This window comes from Zalophus californianus, chromosome 10 (assembly GCF_009762305.2).
Source record: "Zalophus californianus isolate mZalCal1 chromosome 10, mZalCal1.pri.v2, whole genome shotgun sequence".
NCBI classification, from domain to species: Eukaryota; Metazoa; Chordata; class Mammalia; order Carnivora; family Otariidae; genus Zalophus; species Zalophus californianus.
The window spans coordinates 114171716-114181382 of NC_045604.1; the positions used below are offsets into that span (position 1 = coordinate 114171716).

Consider the following 9667-nt stretch of genomic DNA (forward strand, 5'->3'; position numbering starts at 1 on the left):
TAAAGCCCAAGCCTTGGAGGGTCTGAGAGCAGCTAACCTTGCCGGGAGCCAGAAACAGCTCTGTAGGCAGGGTTGGTGCAGGAGGAGATGGGGCAGACCTCTGGGGGTGGTCTGCAGCCAGAGGGGTCAGCAAAAGGGGTCGGATGTCTGGGGGGCCCTACCCATGACCCCACCCATACCTGCCCCACTAAGCCAGGTGTTGGGACTAGGAGGTGCCTCTAGGACCACCTGCACTCACAGAGAGGCACTGGTGTGAGGGTGGGTTGCATGGTACAGGCAGGTGCAGCATCCAGTGGGCTCGGGGCACAACCCTCCCTCACCAATCACCATGTGGGGGTGGAGCTACCTCTCTGTGGGTGGACCTGGGGCTGCCCAGGGATGCAGAGGTGGGGCAGGTGAAATGGCGCTCCAAAAGAGTTGACCTGAGTAGTTCCTGGCTGGGTGAGTCCGTGCTCTGGGCTGAGGTGGGGGTTCCGGGGATACGGTGTGGGCTGGGTGGGAGGTGGGGGTCTTAGAAGGCCACAGGCAGTGAGCTAATGCTGCCAACTCAGATGAGTTTTCTTTTCCCCTTGAAAGTCTCTTCTGCCCAAAGTCCATCAACTGGCCATATCCCCCAGACCTGTGAACTCCAGGGTACTTGCTCACCTGAGCTTTTGTGGGGTGGGTTGTAGACATTTTATGGTTTCCCATGTTCCCCAGGAAGAGTGCATGTAAGGACGACACACAGCCCGCAATTTCAGTGGGATGCCCCCTGTCCCCTGTCATAGACAGTGCAGGTAATGGACCTTAAGCAGCACCCTGAGTTCAGCAGGGTGTCCCTGTGCCCCAGAGCACGGGTGTGGTGGCAACAAGCCTCAGAGCCATCCCCCAACTTCAGTATTGTGCACTGCCTCTGCCTGGGGATGGTGGTAATGGTCTGTTAGGATGGTGCAGGAGGGTCCTCCGGGTGGGCCCTGGAGGCTGGAGTAAACCAGACCGCACTCAAGTGACATGAGAAACAGATGAGTTGAGGAGTAATTTGGAAGAGTAATTTCACTTTTCCCAAAAAGACAATGTCATTGGTAATCTTACCATTTCCAAGGATGTGGATGGATCTAGAATGGATTAAGCTAAGCAAAATCAGTAAGGAAAGACAAATCTCCTATGATCTCACTCATATGTGGAACTTCAGAAAGAAAACAGATGAACATAGTTGCGGGGGGCGGGGAAGAGAGAGGCAAATGAGGAAACAGACTCAACCTTAGAGAACAAACCAAGGGTTGCTGGAGGGCAGGTGCATGGGGGGGAAGGGTTAAATGGGTGATGGGTATTAGGGAGGGTACTTGTTGGGATGAGCACTGGGTGTCATATGCAGGTGAGGAATCACTAAATCCTACGCCTGAAGCGAATATTACACTGCATGTTAACTAACTGGAATTTAAGTAAAAGAAGAAAAGAAAAAGACAATGTTCTGCTTCGTGAAGTGTAGGGTAAAAATGTAGTGATTTTGGCTGTACTATTCTGTAGATGATAGTTTTAAAACACCCTGTTGTAGGATACACTAGTTTCTTACCTCACAAGGGGTCCTCGGAAGGCTGTGATGAAAGATTCAGAGCATTTTCATGTTCCATTGATATGTTACAATTTGCCCAGGTAGGGAGGTCAGTGCAGAGAAATATGACAGAAGGGGAAAGTAGGTGTGAACCATTCATTAGGTAGCCTCCCACCTTTCTCATGAAAGCCTTGGGCCAGTGTCATTTTGGAAGAAGAGGTGGAATCCTGGAGCTCTGCAGCAGATGGGGGAGTTCCAGGTCTGGGTAAAATTCACAGGGGTCTCAAAGGAGAGCTGAGTGCATTGAGCAGGAGGGTGTGGGCAGGGCGGGCTCCAGGGGTGGCTGTGGGTCTCCCGTGTGAGAGTTGTGACAGGTGAGGGCCGTGAGGAGGTTCCTGGCTGAGGACAGGTGAGGCCCAGGTGGAGAGCTGGCCGAGCACCTTCTTCTGTGCCACCAGCCTCACCCAACATACACGACGTCATCGTCTGTCCCTGTCACTCCAGTTCAGACGTCTCAGAGTTGCCAGGCTGAGACATTTGTTTGAGCTTCTTTCTTTGAGTGTGTGTGAAGTTGCAAAACTTAGATGGTGGAAATGACAGGTCATCAGAACATCTGTTACTCTTTTATTTCCTGCTCTTCTTCCAATCACCAAAGTGAATCATACCTGCTACTGGAAGGGGCTATCTGTGCTTTTTTATTTCCTGTTTCAATTAAACAATGGGAGAACAATCTTCTGAAATACTAAAAGAATCCTTTGTGGGTGTTCATGTTTTCCTCTTCCATGAACCACATTCTGATATTAGAAATTATGTTTTAAAGTAAAACACAGCCTCAGAGCTGTAACAGGGTGCCGTGCCCTTTGTGAGAGGGACACATGGAGAAGGAGTGTAGGTTCTTTAGGAGCTCGGGGAGTGGTGCATCGTGCTCCCAACGGAAATCGAGCCCCCTGTTAGCCTTCCCCGAGGGAGCTGCTTACCTGGTGGCCCATCCTGGGCTCTGGAAGCTTGACCCGGTGAGTCACTTGCAACTTGAGCTAGGGCTAGGGAATTTATGAAGAAAACGGAAGGAATCCTGGAGGGTGCCTGCATCCTTTGTACTAGGACAACTCCATGTAGCAAAGGAACTCATCCCCCGTGAGGTATGTTGGGATCCCTGAGGGAAAGGGCTTCGCTTCATGGGCTGAGGTTGTGTCTTCATCCTTATCTGGACCAGAGCCATGTTGTGTGGCTATGGAGATCCAGACCCTTATGTGACCACATTATTATTATTATTATTATTATTATTATTATTATTATTATTATTTTAAGAAAGCAATATAGATATTGACTTCGAGACACGAATATCAAAAGGAAAAACACAAGGTCTCCTATATATATAATGATTGAACTTGTGGTATCTCTCATTAATATGGGTAATGTAGGGCTGCCTGTATGAGAAAGATGAAGGGATTATATTTTGATAGAGGTGTGCTGTGCATACATAGTGTTTTATTCTGTCATTTGCCTTATTTCTCTGAAGGGAAAATGGAGTGGTGACTGGAGCTTGGTTTCTGATTTTACGGAATGGGAGACAAGCAAATTGAAAGAGCAGTGTTGGTGCTGACACAGTGCTCAGTGTCCAGTGAGTGAAGATTTGTAGCTTGGACTTGGAAGTGTCGGTGTTCAGCGAGGATATTGTCCGAGTTTCCAGCACATGGTATCACCTGGCTGGTGTGCCTAATCAGGCCAGTTCCTGCCTTTCTAAGGGCAGCTTGAAAGTGGCTTGAAACCCTAGGGCATTTGTGGAGTGGTCTGGATGGGACACCTGTGTGGGCCAGTGTAGACACCACCCAGGGAACTCCAGAGCTAATGATGAGCACATTTGTGAGGCTGGAGTTTGCTTCTCTGTGAGAAGCCTTGAGCTGGAGTGGAAAGAAGTTGCTGGGTCTTATGACTCACTGTGTCAGCAGGTCTGAGCCTGGCAGGGTAGTCGGATCAGATAGCTGGGAGGTTGTGATGCCCTGGTGGTGGACCGTCGGTCATGATGGGCAGGCCAGCTTGCTACAGGGACAGAGACTGTGTTCTACTCCCTGGCCAGCCCTCCTGCTGCAGATGTGATAAGAGCGTTGTTCCCTGTTTCGTTCTCGAGCCCTCGGCTCAGCCAGGTGGTGGGTGGGAAGAAGCCCACACACAGCATTATTGATTCTTGCCCAGTGTGCCCCCTGCTTCCTCAGAGGAGGCACAGCAGATGTCCCCTGCCTCGTGTCGGTGAATTCAGCTGGCAGAAGCACTTCTTCCAGAGCCACAAGCCTGAGAAATCCTCTCCACATTCCTGTGCTGTGTGCAAGAGGTCACTTTTTATGTGGAACTGAAATCTTAGCTCCTCTGTTTGGAACTGAGGCCACACAGGACACCAGTCTCCATGAAGGTCTAGTTCCAAGTGGAACCTGATGTGTGAGACTGAGGCTGAACCTGTGCAGTCTGCTGACCCTGCTGCAGGCTCCTTCCTGAAATCTGTGCAGCAAAGCCTGGTTTGTGATGACGTCACAGGAAAGAGGGACAGGTTCACCACTCTGCCTGATGACGGGAGGATTCCGGACTTTAATCACAGGTGGTTGGTGCAGGGAGGAGAGAAGTCTGTTTCCCAGGACGTTGGCCAGAGGGAGATTTGGACCCTGGGATGGGTCTCTGTTCAGCTTTCTCAGATGAGCACCTCAGGCAAGGGGAGGAAGTGTGTGTGCTCACCTGTAACTGAGGAAGGTGTCTGGTTTCAGGTCTCATGTGCAGGTGGAGTCCTCGTGTGGCTCATTTTCCTGATGGTGTTCAGGGTACAGTAGGTGGACCCCCTGGTCCTGCGCATTCTGGTTGTGCAAGAGCCCTGGGGCACCTTTTCCCCAGGGCTTTGGAACAGGAAATAGGAGGGAGTCAGTGGTGAAACCATCAGTGTAGGCCTCTGGTTCTGCCCTGCTGAGATGGACTGGTGACTGTGATAACTGCTATGGAAATACAGAGCATGAGACAGGGCAGGGGTGCTGAAGGGGAGGTGGGGGTGGTGCTTGCTATTCACATAGGCGCTAGTGGGCCCTCACAAGGAAGGTGATCCTTGAGTCAAGATCTAAAGAAGGTGAGTGATATCACATCAACAGCATTCTAAATGGAAGGGAAAACATGTGCAAAGGCCCTGGGGCAGGAGCACACCGGGTATGGCCAGGAGCAGCAAGAAGACACTGTGGCCACAGGAGACAGCTTAGGACATGACCTCAGGGAGCTGACAGAGGGAGACAGAAAGCCATTGCAGGGTTGTGACCCCATGGGACCGTTTTTCACTGGGCCATCCTGACTACAGTGTTGAGAACAGATGACAGAGGGTTGAGGATGGGCAAGGGAGGGCCATGATGAAGGTTTTCCAGGAACTCAGGTAAGAGATGGGCTCCAGTGTGGACCAGACAGGTGGCCTTGGAAGAAGTGGTCAGTCATGTTACGTTGAAGATGGAGCTCACTGGATTTGCTGATGGGTTAGATACTGGGAATGGGAGAAAGGAGGAATTGGTGTAACACCCAGCTTTGATTGGTTGTCCTGAGCGAAGGGAAGGAGGAGGTTTCTGGGGGTAAGAGGTTGTCTGTGTTCCGCACGCTCGGGAAGGTGCCTTTCACGGTGGATCTGCTGATGTGTGTGTCCGGGAGAACAGTTAACATCTACTCCCTCAGCAAATTTCAAGTACAAGTGTTCCCCACTTTTTAAAAGTTCACGGTGAGACACTGGCTTTCTTTGAAAGATCTACGTCATTGCCTGGCTTCAGTAACAGGAAGAAACCTGAAGAGGATTTCCCTCTTATGAAAAAAGTCGAAAACTGAGCATCGCGTTCAGCATCTGTTTTGCTGGGAGCCACTGTAGAGGCGGCGAACACCACAATCAGCTCCTTCCTGGGAACCGCTCACCATGTCCAGCCCCCAGCGCTTTGAATTGTGTCTGTGAGCATCAGCTGTGCTTTATCTCCATCCATTAGGAATTTGTGTCCTGAGGCCTAAGGAAAGCCAAAGAGAAGTCATTTTTGGAGTCTGAGCTTGCTCACTATTTTTTCTGTATAAATGAATGGTAATTCCTCCCTTGGTTTACACCATTTCTGCTGTGAAAGGTTTCCTAAGATCAATGTACTTTCAAATAGTGGGGGAAACTGTACCCCATCCTGCTGGGTTAGCTTTAGTCTCCATGCTGCACAGAATGTTCCATGACTTACGGATTTTATCACTCGAACATTGTGCCTCTGACCACCTTCCGTGCCCCCCATCCCCGAATCTGGCAACCACCAGTCTGTTCTCAGTATCTATGCGTTCAGTATATTTTTCCATGTGGAACGTCCATGAACATCTGGTATTTGTCTTTCTGTGTCTGAGTTACTTAGCATAATGCCCCCAAGGTCTCTGTTTCTATGTCTGGTTATTGTGAATAATGCTGCAGTGAACAACGGAGTGCATCTATCTTCTTGAGGTAGTGTTTTTGTGTTCTCTAGATAAATACTCAGTAGAGTAATTCCTGGGTCATGTGGTTGTTGTGTTCATTTTTTCAGGAACCTCTATACTGTTTGTCACAGTGGTTGTACCAATGTACATTCCCACCAACAGTGCACAGGGTCCCCTTGTCTACACACCTTTGACCACACCTGGTGTCTGTCTCTGGGACCATTGCCGTCCCAACAGTTGTGAGGTGATAGCGGATTACAGGTTTGACTTATGTTTCCCTGACGACGATTAGTGATGTTGAACAACGTTTTCTGTGTCTGTTGGTCACCTGGGTGCCATCTTTGGAATGTATCCGTTCACATATTCTCCCCAATTTTTATACAGGTTTTTGTTTGTTTGTTTTGATTTGTATGAGTGTTTTGGGTATTTTGGATATTAGCCTCACACATATGATTTGCAGATATTTTTTCTCATTGGGTAGTCCACCTTTTAAGTTTTTTATTAGTATTTTTTTTTTTTTTTTGCTGTGCAGAAGATTTCAATTTCATGTCGTTCTACTTGTTTATTTTTGCATTTGTTGCCTTTGCTTTTAGTGTCCGATCTAAAATACTCTTTGCCAAAACCATGTCCAGAAACGTACTACCTGTGCTTTCTTCTCACAGGTTTATGGATTCAGGTCTTATGTTCAAGTCATTCATCCATTTAAATTTTTGTGTAAGAAAGTGATGCAGTTCCATTCTTCTGCATGTAGCGTGTGGTTTTCCAGTGCAGTTCACTGAAGAGTCAGTCCTTTCCGCACTGCATATTGTCTGCTGCTGTGTCGTCAGTTAAGACCATAGCTGTGTGGGTTAGTTTCTCAGCTTTCTTCTGCTTCTGCTTCTGCTTCTCCTTCTCCCTCCTCTTCCTCCTTCCTCCGTTTTTGTCTTAGCGTTTTCCTTTGAGAAAATATTTTTCCCATAAGAATATACGCAGTGTGGACTTCATTGATTACATGTCATACTATTTGTTAGGACACTTCTCTGACATGTGATTTTTAAATGAGTAGCTGGATCTATAGCTCCCAACAGGTTAAACATTTGGGCAGAACTTCTCAAGTCATGTTATATCCTTCCATCAAATACGGATTTTGTGTGATTGTCATCTTTTGTGATGCTATCAGTTGTGATGATGGATATCTATATTTCCTTCTCCATGATAGTTTTATTAAAGTGATTTTAAGTTTTCTTAAAAATGTGCATTCTAAATCATCCTTATTTTATAATATATATTTATATAAAACATGTTTAAACAGAAGCATTTATTGGAATCAGCTGTTGAAACAGCTGATTAATTAATATTAATAAATATTAATTCCCATTCAGAGTTAGTAATATCAGAGCTAAGTTTAAATAAACCTTTAATGTACTGACTCTAATGAGTAAACTTTGCCAAAAGTGCTATGACTATCATTTTCCGAGCTTTCTATTCTATTCCATTGACCTGTGTGTCTGTTTCTAGGCCAGCACCATACAATTTTATTTTTCCAAAAAAATAAACTACAGAGATTTTTTTATTTAAAAAATGCAATAGCCTAGTATCATGTACCGACAAGAGTTTCATTAACAAAACAATTAATAGGAGAGCATATCTGTTGCAAAAATTAAAGACAGATTTTCATGGCAGGAAGTTAGTGCCAAGTCAGGGACTCCTGAATTTGTCAGAGTATGGCCGGCAGCTCAGGGATGCTACGTTTTCTTTCACTAAAGACACGTTTCTTGGGCAGTTTAACGTCCCCCCCCCTTAGTATTTAAAGCTGTCAAAGCTATGATTAATATTTTATTCAGAATTTTTAGGAGAAAATCTTCACAAAATTAACAATACAGATCTTCAAGTAATTAGGACCACTCAGAGGCACCTGAAAAGAATTCCATGTATGGATTCGTTGATTTTTTCTTTTATTCTTTGAATTAAATTCAGTGAAAGTTTTAAGGCGGGAAAAAAGTCAGTTATCTATTCATTCCCTCATGTTTTAATTAAACAATTTTAGTGATTACGTAGAAAAACACATTTTACATGTTGCTGTAAAGCACTTTTCCGGAACTGGTCACAAATTTAAGACATCAGAAGATCATGATAGGCCACCTATCTTCCTGTAACGTGATGGTAAATCTGCCTCTCGATGTCCGAAACCAGAGTACTGGCACCTATTCGGAAGAGTTCTGGCATCAGCCATTCATCTCCCAGCTCTTCCTTCACACGAGAGAGAGAGAAGCAAGGGAATCCTTGTCACTGTGGATGCCTCCTGCTGGTTTAAAGCCTACCTTGTTTCCAGTTTTCCAGAAGAAATCTCTAATGGCCCGCAGCATTACTATAGCTACTGGGAAAGTGGCATTTACCGTTTCTTTTCCAGTAGAGGTCTTAATAAAGTCTGATCCTGCCATCATTGCGATCATACTGGCTTTATAGTCATGAGTAAGAGATCCACGTTCTCCTGTAGCTAAGATGGTTTTGAGATGAGCCTCCCCACAGGCCTTGTGAAACTGACCAATCTCATCACACAGGGCTTCCCGCTGGCCGCTCAGCACCAAGGTCCTATTAATCACCACATCCATTTCCGTAACTCCATTTTCCACAGCCAATCTGATCTCTTCCAATCGTGTTTTTAAATGAGTCTGTCCAGGGCGCCTGGGTGGCTCAGTTGGTTGGGCGACTGCCTTCGGCTCAGGTCATGATCCTGGAGTCCCGGGATCGAGTCCCACATTGGGCTCCATGCTCAGCAGGGAGTCTGCTTCTCCCTCTGATCCTCTTCCCTCTCATGCTATCTCTCATTCTCTCTCTCAAATAAATAAATAAATAAATAAATGAGTCTGTCCAGCTGGAACGCCAGTGGGCACGGAAGCCACTGGGATGGTACAGCCTGGGGCCTTCAGTGCTTTAACCGCATCACACAGCCGCGTGGTGTAGACATAAACAACAGTGGTCATAAGGCCTTTATCACACATATTTAAACTTTTTAAGAGAGCTTCCCGGATTGGATACTTGGCTTTATAACAGAGCCTTTGAACGTTGGATGATGTGTCATCGTCTGAAAGTGTAGTAAGACCTATAAAGGTAATGGCTTTCAGGAGCCAAGCAGCTTCCCACTCCTTTTTCACTGTTCTGCAAGCCTGGATTTATTCTGCATGCCTCAGAACTGCGGGTTGATTCATTTCTTACTTTTATTCCTAGATTTTTTTTTCTTGATGCAATTGTAAATGGCATTGTTTTCTTATTTTCTCTTTGTGGAAGTTTGTCATCACTATACAGAAATGCAACCAGTTGGGACATCTGGTAGCTCAGTCAGTTTAAGCATCTGTCTTTGGCTCAGGTCACAATCCCAGGGTCCTGGCATCGAGAACCTCATTGGGCTCCCTCCTCAGTGGGGTGTCGCCTTCTCCGTCCCCTTCTGCTGCTCACCCTGCTTGTGCTGTTTCTCTCTCTCTGTCAAATAAATAAATAAAATCTTAAAAAAAACGAAATGCACCAGGTCTCTGTATATTGACTTTGTGTCTTGCAGCTTTACTGAATTTATTTATTCTAACAGTTTTTTGGTGGAATCTTTAGGGATTTCTATATATAGTATGTCATTTGCAAATAGTGACAGTTTTCCTATTTGGATTTCATCTTTTCTTTTCTTTCTTTTCTATCTTTCATTCTTTCTTTTGCTTTCTTTCTTTC

At 46.1% G+C, this 9667-nt stretch overlaps 1 pseudogene; it reads right to left on the reverse strand.

The window, feature by feature from the left end:
- Positions 1-8062: 8062 nt before the first annotated feature.
- On the reverse strand, positions 8063-9159 carry LOC113912194 (annotated as a pseudogene).
- Between the last annotated feature and the right edge of the window lie 508 nt (positions 9160-9667).